This window comes from Rana temporaria, chromosome 3, assembly GCF_905171775.1.
Source record: "Rana temporaria chromosome 3, aRanTem1.1, whole genome shotgun sequence".
Classification (NCBI taxonomy): Eukaryota; Metazoa; Chordata; class Amphibia; order Anura; family Ranidae; genus Rana; species Rana temporaria.
Window position 1 is genome coordinate 361,620,565 of NC_053491.1, and position 15,818 is coordinate 361,636,382.

Sequence of the window (15,818 nt, forward strand, 5' to 3'; positions counted from 1 at the left end):
GCAGTGGTTTTTCCCCCAACAGTAAAGTATGTGAATTCAAAGAATGTAGTGAAATGATGGAAGGCTCTGGATGCTGCTGGGTGTCACAGGATGGGGGGGGGGTACGGAAAGGGGGTTTGGGCTCTTGGCGAGTCTGTAAGGGAATCTGGGGGGAAGTTGGTGGCAACTGTGGGGGGATGGGGTCTCTGGAGGGGGCTGTGGGTCTCTCCTTGAGGCAAGGCTTTCCAGGGGCACTGTGGCAGATTGCAGTCCACTGAAAAAATGGGGACACGCTTGGAGGTTGGAGACACTATGGGGGGGGCTAAATGCTCTGTGGCACACAAGGGGCACTGCAGGGGGATGAGGGCTCCCAGGGGACCTGGGGCACTGTGGGTGGTTTAGGGGCAGAGTGTACCACTACTGGAGGTTGAGTGCCACTATGGGAGCTCGGAAGCACTGTGCGAGATTAGGGGATCTGCAGGTGGCTGGGGGTCTGCTCTATATAATTCACTTTTGCTTCTCTGTTGGCAGCTAAGGGGTGGGGCAGAGGAGCAGGGCCAGCACAGACACTATTTAGACTCACCCAGAACAGCAGAGGGCTATGATGTGAAAGGAAAGAAGGGGCACATGTCAAATTGATCAAAATAGATTACTAGATCCCTGATGTCTCAAAAGATCAATAGATCTTAGATTAATGGATATATTATTTATCCATTGTAGACCCCATTGGCTGTTATCACTTTTGCTCATCACTTCGATACAATATGGAGATTGGCAAACTGTGCCTTGGGGGTACTGCTTGTGCGCCCGGCCGTAACGGGGCTTTAGAACACCTCAGCTCCCGGGACAGGTGCCCTCTGGACCCTGGCCCCATATTTACCATATGCCGCTGTGGTCTGCTGTATGTAAGTACTCGGGACAGACAATGTTGTTCTCTCCTGTTGTGCTCAGCCAATATTTGACTTAACCAGATTTCATTTTTTGTAGATACTATGTAGCATCTTCCCCTGAGGAAGTGTTTTTACACAAAAACGCGTCAGGCTTTCAGGATGTAACTATATGCTTTAACAGCAATTACAGTGCCTTGCGAAAGTATTCGGCCCCCTTGAACTTTGCGACCTTTTGCCACATTTCAGGCTTCAATCATAAACATATAAAACTGTAATTTTTTTTGAACAATCAACAACAAGTGGGACACAATCATGAATTGGAACGAAATTTATTGGATATTTCAAACTTTTTTAACAAATAAAAAACTGAAAAATTGGGCGTGCAAAATTATTCAGCCCCTTTACTTTCAGTGCAGCAAACTCTCTCCAGAAGTTCAGTGAGGATCTCTGAATGATCCAATGTTGACCTAAATGACTAATGATGATAAATAGAATCCACCTGTGTGTAATCAAGTCTCCGTATAAATGCACCTGCACTGTGATAGTCTCAGAGGTCCGTTTAAAGCGCAGAGAGCATCATGAAGAACAAGGAACACACCAGGCAGGTCCGAGATACGGTTGTGGAGAAGTTTAAAGCCGGATTTGGATACAAAAAGATTTCCCAAGCTTTAAACATCCCAAGGAGCACTGTGCAAGCGATAATATTGAAATGGAAGGAGTATCAGACCACTGCAAATCTACGAAGACCTGGCCGTCCCTATAAAACTTTCAGCTCATACAAGGAGAAGACTGATCAGAGATGCAGCCAAGAGGCCCATGATCACTCTGGATGAACTGCAGAGATCTACAGCTGAGGTGGGAGACTCTGTCCATAGGACAACAATCAGTCCCTGTATACTGCACAAATCTGGCCTTTATGGAAGAGTGACAAGAAGAAAGCCATTTCTTAAAGATAGACATAAAAAGTGTTGTTTAAAGTTTGCCACAAGCCACCTGGGAGACCCACCAAACATGTGGAAGAAGGTGCTCTGGTCAGATGAAACCAAAATCAAACTTTTTGGCAACAATGCAAAACGTTATGTTGGGCGTAAAAGCAACACAGCTCATCACCCTGGACACACCATCCCCACTGTCATACATGGTGGTGGCAGCATCATGGTTTGGGCCTGCTTTTCTTCAGCAGGGACAGGGAAGATGGTTAAAATTGATGGGAAGATGGATGGAGCCAAATACAGGACCATTCTGGAAGAAAACATGATGGAGTCTGCAAAAGACCTGAGACTGGGACGGAGATTTGTCTTCCAACAAGACAATGATCCAAAACATAAAGCAAAATCTACAATGGAATGGTTCACAAATAAACATATCCAGGTGTTAGAATGGCCAAGTCAAAGTCCAGACCTGAATCCAATCGAGAATCTGTGGAAAGAACTGAAAACTGCTGTTCACAAACGCTCTCCATCCAACCTCACTGAGCTCGAGCTGTTTTGCAAGGAGGAATGGGCAAAAATTTCAGTCTCTCGATGTGCAAAACTGATAGAGACATACCCCAAGCGACTTACAGCTGTAATCACAGCAAAAGGTGGCGCTACAAAGTATTAACTTAAGGTGGCTGAATAATTTTGCATGCCCAATTTTTCAGTTTTTTATTTGTTAAAAAAGTTTGAAATATCCAATAAATTTCGTTCCACTTCATGATTGTGTCCCACTTGTTGTTGATTCTTCAAAAAAAAATACAGTTTTATATCTTTATGTTTGAAGCCTGAAATGTGGCAAAAGGTCGCAAAGTTCAAGGGGGCCGAATACTTTCGCAAGGCACTGTATCTAGAACTACCATATTTAATTTCTACCAACACAAAATTGATATGTGTTTATACATGCAATTTTATAGTATTACCATGTCTGCATTATCATGTGCTGTTATATATGTATATTTATGCATTTTTATGCTGTCCATGCCATTTATGCATGGTTTTTCATATGACAATACTCATATATTATATGTACCATTGTAACGTATTTACATTTAAATGTAATAAACATGTAAAGATATCTAAACCATAACCAGCCAATAGCCTCATTCAAAGTCCCAAATTTCCCTTTTTATTCATTAGTCTGTTCTAAAACTGAACTGTACATTGTGTGTATGATGAGGGGAACCGGGGGAATATTCTAGTTTGTGAAGTGGCTTGTCTGGCTCTCGCATCTCTAATTTGGGTCAGTTTCCTGTTTGCGCCCACCACTCTCTTGGCCTCTCTACCTCAGTGGTACATTTTATAATAAACACAATAAAAGGATGGTCAGGTGATCAGAGCGGAGGCAGCAACACAAGTCTGCCATCATTAGAGGCAGTGAATTTCCTGGCTGCGCGGCGAGGGATTATGGGATGACATTCGGCAGACGTTGAAGTCACCGCTTGTAGATTATACAAAATGCTGGTGACCTCTTAATCCCCTTACAATAGAAAGACAGGGCCGACCCTCCCCGCATCTAACACGGAGGGCCGCATTAACCCTCGCACCACCAGACACTACCGAGACATGGGAAGTCATTTGAAATTGGACTTCAGAGAGCAACAATCTCTGGTTAGCAGTATTTGTAAAATGCTCACAGAACACATAAGAAAGCTGCTGCTAATACATAATTAACCACTTGCTTACTGGGCACGTATACCCCCTTCCTGCCCAGGCCAGCTTTTCAGCTTTCAGTGCTGTCACACTTTGAATGACAATTGTGCGTTCATGCAACACTGTATCCAAGCAAAATTGTTATCAACTTTTTTTCACACAAATAAAACTTTCTTTTGGAAGTATTTAATAACCACTGGGTTTTAATTTTTTTCAAAAAAATATGAAAAAACAAAAACAAAAAGTTTTCATAGTTTGTTATAAAATGTTGCAAACAGGTAATTTTTCTCCTTCACTGATGTGCGCCGATGAGGCTGCACTGATAGGCACTGAAGAGGTGGCACTGATGATGCTGCACTGATAGGTGGCACCGAGAGGCGGCACTGATAGGTGACACCAGTGGTGTATTTAGGTTTTGTGCTGCCCTAAACCTGACTAAACTCGTGCACCTCCTAATTTAAATATGACCAACCCCTTCCTATCAAGGCCACACCCATTTCTGTTTTAGACCCACCCTGAAATTTTGGAGTAGGGATACTAGTTCTGAGGGCCTGGGGCGGGGGCAATGGTTTCCCTTAATTTGCATAGATTTCCTCTCACTTCCTGTTTGGCTATGGGGTAGGAAGTGAAAGGAAATCTCTGAAATGGGACAGGGATGGTAAAAAATAAACTGACAGGGGATATAACCCTCCCTTACACTAGCCAAAATGAAAAAAAAAAAGTGTTGCCTATAGTTCTACTTTAAGCACACATTTCTGATAATTTTATGGAGAGGACTAAGAAGATATAAGCATGCCAATGGAGCAGCAGAAAACATATAGCATAGTGAGGAAGGTTTGTGGTCCAGGATGATAGGACAGTCAAAATTAGAAGCAACGCCCTCCCCCCTCCCCCCACAGTTCCGTAATGCCGGGCCACCCGCATACTGTAAGCAGTTCAGCCGTTTTTTGGGGGTGCTAGACTAATTTGCCTCTCAGCCCAGTCCACCCCATGAGTATGGCGCTACACTAACAGTGCAGTGCAAGCTGGCAGGGCCTCTTTCCGTGCTGCCCCCCTGCAAAGTGCTGCCCTAGGCCTGGACCTTGTTGGCCTAGGCCAGGATACAGCGTTGGGTGACACTGATGAGGCAATGATTGGCACGCATGAGGCTGCACTGATAGGCGGCACTGATAGGTGTCTCTGATAGGCACTGATAAGCGGCACTGATAGGCAGCACTGATAGGTGACACTGATGAGGCAACGATTAGCAGAACTCATGGGCACTGTTTGGCAGAATTGATGGGCACTGATGGGCAGCACTGAAAGGTGACACTGATAATGAGGCACTGATTAGCAACACTGGTGGGCAATGTTGGGATTAATGTCCTTGTAACAGAAGCCGGTTACCGGCTTTCTTCGTTTCTCTCCACACTATCAGCATGAGAAGAAAAAAAAGCAGATAACGGGGCCCGATTTGTGTTTACTTCCGTGATCAGCTGTCATTGGTTGACAGCTGATCATGTGGTATAGGGCCGCTGTGATTGGCCCTTTACCTTGAACTGTGACTACCCAAATCTAAAGGACATGATTACAGAGCGCACGCGAACAGCGCAATCAATCACGGGAGGACATCTATGGACACCCTCCCAGCACTAGGAGCCTTTCTCTATAGTGCGGGAGGAAGGTGTTTTGTAAATATGAACAGTGTAAGTGCATGAATATGACCTGGTATTAGCCTCCTGCAGTCCATGTACAGAAGGGCTGCATTGTGAGAGAAAGGAGCAGTACAGGGAGAAAACAAGTTCAAGTGCTGACAAGAAGCATTCTGATAGGAGAGAGCAGAGTGATAGAGCTCATCATTGTGCTGATTCTCCTTTCACAGTCCAATCATAGGCTGGATGGGGAAGGGTCGCAACATGGGCTTAGAGGAAGTGGGATGAATGATGCTGGCCATCAGAATGAGGACATGTAGCATTAGAGGGCTGATTACTGAGTGCACAGGGTCTAAGACTGGGTTCACACTAGCTGCGGCCACACCTCACAGCAGGGGGTCCAGTGCGTCCATGTTCTCCATTTCAGGTGCGAATCAGGTCCAAAAATATTGCCTAAATTTGGACCTGAAACTGAGCCAAAGACGCCCCAGAGCTTTGTGAACCGGCTTCCTTGAGAGACGGTCAGTCTCCTGTCATGCAAATTGGATGCAAGAAACTCACATCCAATTCACATAAGTGTGAACCCAGTCTAATGCCGCGTACACACCATCACTTTATGTGATGAAAAAAAATGACGTTTTTAAAAACGTCACTTTAATTGACTGTGTGTGGGGGAAAACGTCGTTTTAGGTCTTGTAAAAAACGACCAAAAAAAATTGAAGCATGCTTCAATTTTATGTGTCGTTTTTCAAAAGTGCACTTTTTACTTCACAGAAATTGACCGTGTGTAGCAAAAAACTTCGTTTTCTAAGACGTTTTTTCATCCACGCATGCCCAGAAGCTACTTATGAAGCAAGCTTCAATGGAAAAAGTGGTGGAACGTAACCTCACTTTGCAAGATCATTGTGAGAAAACGATGGTGTGTAGGCAACTTCGTCTTTGAAAATTGAAGTTTCAAAAACGTCATTTTTTACTTCACAGAAAGTGTCGTTTTTTTTCATCACATAAAGTGATGGTGTGTACGCGGCATAAGTCTGGAGCCTATTGGATTGCACAGACATATCGAAACACCCGGAACAATTGCTGTAACAAGAATTTAAAATGGGTGATGTCAGTACAATATCTATATTATCAACTGCATTATAGACACAACTTTTTGGATATGATAAGAGTTATTCCGCGTACACACGATCGGACATTCCGACATCAAAACCGTGGATTTTTGTTCACTCAAACTTGTCTTGCATACATACGGTCATGTTGTCAGAAATTGTGAACGTCAAGAACATGGTGACGTACAAGACTACGACGAGTCGAGAAAAATTACTGTATTTATCGGCGTATAACGAGCACTTTTTTTCCCTTAAAATCAGGTGGGAAACCGTGGGTGCGCGTTCTATGCTGATCCCCTCTGTCTCTGAGCGCCGCAGCCTAGAGCCGAGCCGAGTGTACTGCGCACTTGGCTAGGCTCCGCCACGCTCGGCTCCGCCCACAGCCACGCGAGAGGAGCCGAGAGGACCCGAGAGAAGCCGAGCCGAATCGAGTGTACTGCGCACTCGGCTACGCTCGGCTCCGCCCGCAGGAGGAGCCGAGAGGACCCAAGAGAAGCCGAGAGGAGCCGAACACACAGGAAATCCGGCTCCTCTCGGCTCGGCGCCAAATCCAAAAACAAACACCGCTGCAACCCCGGGCAAGGTGCGGATGGACTCGCAGACGGACACCGGACCCCGTGCAAGGCCGCAGACGGACACCTCCAAAGCCGCAGACGGACACCCACAAGGCTGGACAGACCCCACGCAAGGAAGCCGCAGACAGACACCTACAAGGCTGGACGGACCCCGCGCAAGGCCGCAGACGGACGCCGGACAAGGCCGCAGATGGACGCAGGGCAAAAATGTATGTTTTTTTTTTCCTTAAACTACCTTTCTAAACTTGGAGTGTGTGTTATACGCCGGCGCGCGTTATACGCCGGCGCGCGTTATACGCCGATGAATACTGTAAGTTCAACGATTCCGAGCATGCATAGGATTTTTGTTTACACACGGTCGGACTTTCCGACAAGAATTTTGTTGTCGCAAAATTTAAGAACCAGCTCACGGAATGTCCGACAGCAAATGTCCGATGGAGCATACACACGGTCGGATTTTCCGACAACATGCTTACAACGAACATTTGTTGACGGAATGTCCGATCGTGTGTACGCGGCATTAATCCTTACACGGTATCAAGTTTTTTTTTGGGGGGGGGGGGGTTTGCCATCCCCTCTGGTGAGGTTCATCCTCTTCATTTTTCCTGGTAACCATTGTTATCAAAATAATAGGGGAGGGAAAATCTTCTAATTTAACTCCACAGCGTCACATTTAATACATTTTATTGGCCTGCCTATATTTCTCATGTAATTTCCCTCAAAGGATAAGTAGACCAAAGTTTCTAAACTCCAGTCCTCAAGGTGCCCCAACAGGTCATATTTTCAGGCTCTACATTATTTTGCACAGGTGATTTGATGAGTTTCACTACCTTAGTAATTACCACAGCCGTTTCATCTGAGGGAAATCCTGAAAACATGACCTGTTGGGGCGTCTTGAGGACTGGAGTTGAGAAACACTGAAGTAGACCTACTGAAACCCAGTATGCCATATGCCACGTACACACGATCGGAATTTCCGACAACAAATGTTCGATGGGAGCTTTTTGTTGGAAATTCCGACCGTGTGTAGGCCCCATCGGACATTTTCTGTCGGAATTTCCCCCAAAAAAATGTGAGAGCTGGATCTCAAATGTTCTCAGTTTTCGTAAATTCCGAGCGTGTGTGTAGACAATTCCGACACACAAAATTCCACGCATGCTCTGAATCAAGTACGAGACGGAAGCGCTCGGTCTGGTAAAACTAGCGTTCATAATGGAGATACCACATTTGTCACGCTGTAACAGACTGAAAAGCACGAGGCTGAAAATCGCGAATCGTCTCTCACCAAACTTCTACTAACATGACTGGTATTGAACTTCCCTTTAATAGTGCCTTCGTACGTGACCGCGTTGTTGGCGATCGGAATTTACGACAACATTTGTGCGACCGTGTGTATACAAGACAAGTTTGAGCCAACATCCGTCGGAAGAAAATCCACGGTTTTGTCGTGGGAATGTCCGATTGTGTGTACCAGGCATTAGAGTGCTTAGAACTTTCACACAGCCTCCCACCTGTCATTTTGCCATAGACCAAGACTTTCACAGTTTATTGCACTTCAATGACTTTTCAGCATCACTGCCTCCTTTTTACATTTGAGTCCTACAAGATTTTTACATGCACTTTTAGCTATTATTCAATCCTTAGCTAAACTTAAAGTGGAGTTCCACCCATAAATATAACATTACATCAGTAGTTTTAAAAAAATGTCATTAGTCCTTTAAGAAAAAAATATTTTTTTTTAGATGTCTTCAAAGTGTTGTTGCTAGGCAGAATAGTTAATCTTTCCACTTCCTGCACCTAGGTGCTTAAGCTTCCTAACCTACACCGCACAGACTCCTGGGAATGTAGTGGGTGTAACTTTCCAGGAGTCTGTGCACTCCCCAGTCTCGAAGAATAATGTGACTTGGACAGAAACCTGATCTGAAACCTATTACACTGTGTTAGATGACGGGGGAGGAGGGGGGAGAAGAGGTGACAGAGATAGAACAGAGGACATAATGGACATATGCCTCTAACACGTATCATGCAATGTGTCAAAATCCTCTTCCTCTCCAGGCGTTGCTTCCAAAATATTCAGACATAAATTCCTTCATTATACGATGTTTTATTCTTCCAACGATTATGACAGCTAGACAGTTTATGCTTACATTGTTACGTTGTTACAGACATCATGGCAGGTAGGCATCACAAAGTTACAGAAGGAGGAAATAGATGTTACATCTTCTCTGCTGGAAAGAGCCCCTTATGATCTTTCTCCTGGGTGAGGGTCCCATCCTCACCCTGAGGCTTCCGTAGGGCCGGGATGACCCTCGAGATTCCCGTGGGTCAGATGACCCTGAGGTTTCCTAACTTGCTATGCTTACCACGTGTACATTTATACAGGTTTAACAGCTAACTAAGCACAATTGGCTCGTTTCCAAAGAAGGTTGCGATGAGCTCTAACGCTCGCTATGTATATTTAAGTAACATCTCCTCCCCTATCCTTGACATAGGACTTTAAGAATAGATATGGCCTATGCTATTACAGCTGTTCTGTCGTCATAACTGACCTTCGTTTGTCTTTAACAAACCTTCAAATGCTACCATGTTTAAACTAATTTTTCAGAGACCTTTATAACATAATATCAATACATTTAAAATCTAACACACTGCTTGTGCAGCACTGAGCATGTGCGAGATCTGCAAGGCTGAAATCCAGGAAGTCATACAGTCTGGCTTCATGATGCCCACACTTAAGATGGCCCCAGTCAATTTCTATTTTATAAAGTGTCTAAATGCTGTAACAACCTAACAAAACGGACCTTAGTTTACAGACTAACTTTACTAGAATACATTAAGCTTGTGTATTACAGGGGTATTTATATTTAAAAAGTGAAATTGTGGCCAGAACTCCGCTTTAAAGCAGCCAGATGAATTGCCATAGAAAGGAATCTTTTCAGCCGAGTCTTTGAGCTATACAGATTTATTTGTGATTATGAGCAAGTAGAGCTATATTATTATATTGTACCTCTGTCTCTACTGGACTATGAAGGCAAGAACCGACTGATACATTGTTATTGTTTCTTGTACTAGATCGGCAGAGGATTGGTCTAGTTCAGTTAGGCCCTTTTCACACTTGTGCGATCTGAAAGTCGTGACTTGAAGTAAAGCCTGTGTATTCTTGAGGTCTATGGACACATCAAAGTCGGAGCAAAGTACTTTGAAGTCGCTGTGACTTGAAGTCGCTCAGATATGAATGGTACTCATTGGAAATCATGGGGTACAACTTGTCATGTGACTTTGCAGTCCCAAGTTGCAGGACAAGTCACACAAGTGTGAAAGGGGACTTAAAGTGATTGTAAATCTCTGAAGTTAAAAAGGAACAAAGCATATACTTCTGATGTTATGCTGACACCATAGAATGCCGGGAGAGGGCCCTGCCCACCCCCCTTTCCACAGCAGTTGACTGAAAGCCTAAGGCCCCTTTCACACAATTGGCCTGCAAAGATCCGCCAGTCTGTTTTTCAGGCGGTTCTGAGTAAGCCACCCATTGACTTGTATGGGCAGGTGGATGTCAGCGGAGATGTGTCCGCTGACACCAGCCTGCCATCTGATCCATCAAGATCCGCTCAAAACAGACGCCATCGTCCAGTGGATCGGATGAAAACAGACAGGCTGACCATTTTCATCCGATCTCGCTATAGAGGACAGCGGAACTCTGATAGGTCCGTCCCTGCACAGTGATCAGAGATGGACCTGTCCTCCGCCTTCTCAGCAGGGATCAACGGAGCGATCCCCTGCCCCGTGTGGAGGGGCCTTAGCTGTGCAAGCTTCCCTATGAGACTGTGTAGGAAGGGGGGTCTTTTCCCTCCGTCAGGTCTCAGATTACACTTGGCTCCCTGCTCTAAAAAATATGTGCAATGTGTGACATCAGATCCTTGTCCCCTGCCTTCTACAGTTGAGAAATGCTGTGTAAAATGTGTGCTTTAGGAGGCTGTACAGGCGAGAGTGATGCAGATAAACAAGTACAACTTATCTAAGGCCCCGTACACACGGACGGACAGTCCGCTGAAAACGGTCCGCCGGACCGTTTTCAGCGGACATGTCCGCCGGACCGTTTTCAGCGGACATGTCCGCCCGGAGATTTCTGTCTGATGGTTGTACACACCATCAGACAGAAATTTGACGCGGCGACGTGGGCGGCCTTGAAGTTCAAAGCTTCCACGCATGCGTCGAATCAGTACGACGCATGCGAGGGATGGCGGTCGGTCGGACATGTCCGATGAGTCTGTACAGACGACCGAACACGTCCGACGGACAGGTTTCCAGCGGACAGATTTCTTAGCATGCTAGGAAGTTTTAGTCCGCTGGAAAAAGTCCGCTCGGCCGGGAATCCGGTCCGGTCGGCTGTACACACGACCGGATCTGTCCGCTGAAACTGTCCGTCGGACAAATATCAGTGGACAAATCCGGTCGTGTGTACGGGGCCTAAGAGTATCACCTAAGACCAGTCACTTCAGTGAGTATATGTCAAGGTTTACAACCACTTTAAGATGCTACCCCATATATTTTTTGTATCTTCTACCTAGAGTGTGCAGAAGTAACCATTTTTTTCTTTGCTGCCTTTTATTCTAACAGTTTTGCAGCATCCTGTATCACTTTTCTGCTCATTGGCATTGCAACTGCGGGTACTGTCTGTGCTCCCCCATCCTGGAAACTTCATAAACACCCTCGTTCCAGTTCCCAGTGCCTGAAACATGTTACACTGACAGCACAGTGAGATTCTAAAGAGCCTGACTGGCTGTAGGACCACCCACCTTCAGCCTGATATACTGTATGCTGTGCTAGAGATAGTAAGACTGATTTTAGGCAGTTGTAGCAGCAAGATTTAAAATAAATTTAAGAAATAAAAATCATAGACACTCTTTTTTATAAATCTTCTCTGTAATTTACAATACACTTCAATTAAGTACAATACTTAAAGCGGGGGTTCACCCTTAGAGGGCACTTTTTCCCCTTAGATTCCTGCTCGTTTTTACTAGGGGAATCGGCTATTTGTTTTAAAATATGTGCATTACTTACCCGTTTACGAGATGCATCCTCTCCGTCGCTTCCGGGTATGGGCTGCGGGAATGGACGTTCCTTCTTGATTGACAGTCTTCCGAGAGGCTTCCGACGGTCGCATCCATCGCGTCACGATTTTCCGAAAGAAGCCGAACGTCGGTGCGCAGGCGCAGTATAGAGCCGCACCGACGTTCGGCTTCTTTCGGCTACTCGTGACGCGATGGATGCGACCGTCGGAAGCCTCTCGGAAGGCTGTCAATCAAGAAGGAACGCCCGCTCCCGAAGACCCATACCCGGAAGCGACGGAAGAAGATGCAGCTCGAAAACGGGTAAGTACTGCTCATATTTTAATACAAATAGCCGATTCCCCTAGACCGAACGATCAGGAATCTAAGGGGAAAAAAAAATATTTAATACATGGGTGAACTCCCGCTTTAAAGAGAAACTGCAGTCTGCTCCCATGATTTGTAATAAAAACGTCTTTGCCATTCTGAAGCTTCCCTCCAACCACTTTGCATTTTATTTTATATACTGTAATTCTGTACGTGTCAAATATGCTGCAGAAATCTCCCTCCACTGGGTCTGGCTGCATCCATTTTAACTGTGGGCAGCTGAAGCTGTTGCCTGTTCACTTCCTGGATTTATACAGACACACAGAGACTCATCCCTCCTCCCTTCCTGGCAAACTCTCACAAAAGTTAGAGGGAGAGAGAGAGAGAGCTGTGCATGATGTCATAAGCCTAGGCCAAAGACCAGACAAGAAAGAGGAAGTGGGCTATACAAGGTATTTACTGGCAGAAAAAAAAATGTTTTACTATCCAAAGTTAAAACAACAAGGGCAGAAGATTTAATATATGGGAAGTTGAAAAAATGACTGAAGTTCCATTTTAAAGAAAATAGGACCGATATATCCCACATGACATTTTGGCCTGTTTGGTGACAGGTCCTCTTTTTCCTCCTATGTGTCAGTTACTTGCTTGTACCCGACACGTGTCTGTCAGACTAATCCCAGCACTTGTCTTAATCCTTCCTGGCTAGCTGTCCTCGTAGAGGTCATATGACCTGTTTAATGCCGTGACATGTGACCAGCGCAGACCGATGAACCCTCAATACAAACTCAGCGTAGATCCAGTACACAGCTGCTCTCTGAAGTGGGATCAGAGCGACCAGCAAGGCAAAGAAACGAAACATACAGCTGACAAACACATTGGTTCTGTATATAAAGAGAACCTGTAACCTGCAAACAAGCGTGAACATTTGGGGTCGCACACAAAATATAGGGCCAGATTCAGAAAGAATTTACGTCTGCGTATCTATTGATACGCCGCGTAAATTCAAAGCTGCGCCGGTGTATCTTCTTTCTGTATTCAGAAAGCAAGATACGGCAAAATGAGGCTAAGATCCGACTGGCGTAAGTCTCTTACGCCGTCGTATCTTAGTTACATATTTACGCTGGCCGCTAGGTGGCGCTTCTGTCGATTTACGCGAAGAATATGCTAAGTAGGTAGATACGCCGATTCAGAAACGTACGTCCGCCCGGCGCATTTTTTTATGTCGTTTACGTTAGGCTTTTTCCGGCGTAAAGTTACCCCTGCTATATGAGGCGTATCCTATGTTAAGTATGGACGTCGTTCCCACGTCAAATTTTGAAAATTTTACGTTGTTTGCGTAAATCGTTCGCTAATAGGGCTGTACGTAAGTTACGTTCATGTCTAAAGCATTGACGATTTGCGGCGTAATTTCGAGAATGCGCACTAGGATTCTTTCACGAACGGCGCATGCGCCGTTCGTAAAAAACGTCAAATACGTGGGGTCACACTAAATTTAAATAAAACACGCCCACATCATCCACATTTGAATTAGGCGGGCTTACGCCGGACCTCATATGCTACGCCGCCATAACTTAGGGCGCAAGTTCTTTATGAATACGGAACTTGCGCCCTAAGTTACGGCGGCGTAACGTATCTGAGATACGTTATGCCAGCATAAAAATACGCCGGGCTATCTGAATCTAGCCCATACTGATTATACAGCACTGACATTATGGAAGAATGAAGCACAGCAGAACTACACGTATTCCATGTAATATTAGTGCAGCTTTCAAAATGGCCGACTTCTCATGACAGGTAAACATTCTTTTTTTTTTTTTTTTAAATACATCAACACATTTTTGGACACCAGAGCACTTTGCAGACATTAGGTTCAATACACAAAAGCCAACAAACCACGAGAAGGATGCTTATAGTATTCTCAGCCGAGTCCAGCTTAACCTAAAACGAGTTAGGGCCCATTCACTCAATAGATTTACAGTAATTACCGTTACCTATGTTGGTGCAATGCAGTATGCAGGATTTTTAGCTTGTTATGGTTCCTAGGTTCCACCATTCAAATGAATTGACTGCTCTAACAACGCACATTAACGCATGATACAACAAGCGTTTAAACCCCCCCCCTCCCCACAGTAGACCAGGCTGGTGTGAATGGGCCCTTTAAGACTCGGGCTCCACCAGTCAGACAACAACGTTGTAACTTTGTAGAGAAAAGTAGATGCAGGCATTGTCAGGGGGAGTACTGTGATTTAATACCTGCAAATTTTACACTGACACATTACTTAACATAATAAAAAAAAAAAATGATGCCCAATTTAACCGATTTAAGCCCTGTTCACATCTAGGAGTCTTAGAATTGCGCAATTCTGCCTGCAATTCTGGAATGTGGTAAAATGGCACCCCAAACACGTAAAAGTAACAGATTTTGTCACACAACAATTGCTCAAAATCTGTGCTTTCCAAAAACAAGCCAAAGTTGTCTCCAAAAAAAGGTACATGGTCTATATTGGCATGTTTTTGGGGCAGATAGCTTCCCATTTAAAAAAAAAATGCAAAAAACGTGCCATAAAACATAAAAATGCATTAAAATCACAACACTTTGCCATCCCCAGATGTGAACGGAGCTTTATGCCACGTACACACAATCGGTTTTCCCGTTGGAAAAACCTTGGATGGTTTTTCCGACTGAATTCCACTCAAGCTTGTCTTGCATACACACGGTAACACCAAATAACGCCCGTCAAGAACGCGGTGAGAAGGCGGTGACGTACAACACGTACGACGAGCCGAGATCAAAGAAGTTCAATAGGCAGTTCGGCTCTTCTGCTTGATTCTGAGAATGCGTGTTTTTTTGCACGTCGGAATTACATACAGACGAACGATTTTTCCGCTAGGAATTTTTCAATCGGAAAAATAGAGAACCAGCTCTCAAACGTTTTCTGGTGGAAATTTTGAGAGAAAAAGTCAGATGGAGCCTACACACGGTCGGAATTCCCGTCCAAAAGCTCACATCTAACTTTTTCCAATGGGAAAACGGATCGTGTGTACGCGGCATTAAAGGGGTTGTAAAGGTAAATGTTTTTTCACTTAATGCATCCTATGCATTAAGGTGAAACAACATTTGACAATACCACCCCCCCCTCGAGCCCCCGTTTTACTTACCTGACCCTTCCAAAGTCCCGTGCTCGCCCCCGTCATCCTCCTCATTTCAGAGCCTGGCCGTTGATTGGCAACACTGGATGGATTGAAAGCAGCGCAGCCATAGGCTCGCGCTGCTGTTAATCACATCCAATGACTCAGTGCGCCGAGGGCAGGGCCGAGTGATACAGTGAGCGGCAATAGCCGCCGGCTGTATCACTGGAGCGCGCCCGCAGGAACTCAACACCATGCTCGCTCGCTCGCATGAAGGTGTTGAGTTCTTGCAGGGAGGAGCCGAGACAGCCGCCGAGGGACCCCAGAAGACCAGGTTCGGGGACACTCTGTGCAAAACAAGCTGCAGAGTGGAGGTAAGTATAACATGTTTGTTATTTAAAAAAATAAAATAAAATAACTTTGCAACCCCTTTAATCTGAGTTGGACTTCCATTTACACATTGCCCACAGCAGCCTCTAGAAAGCATTTTTAGGAAATGC

At 45.1% G+C, this 15,818-nt stretch overlaps 1 protein-coding gene across 5 annotated transcripts in view; it reads right to left on the minus strand.

Annotated features, from left to right (window-relative positions):
* CACNA2D4 (calcium voltage-gated channel auxiliary subunit alpha2delta 4) overlaps positions 1–15,818 on the minus strand; it is a 355,329-nt gene that overhangs the window by 289,415 nt on the left and 50,096 nt on the right. The gene's annotated exons all lie outside the window — the stretch shown is intronic.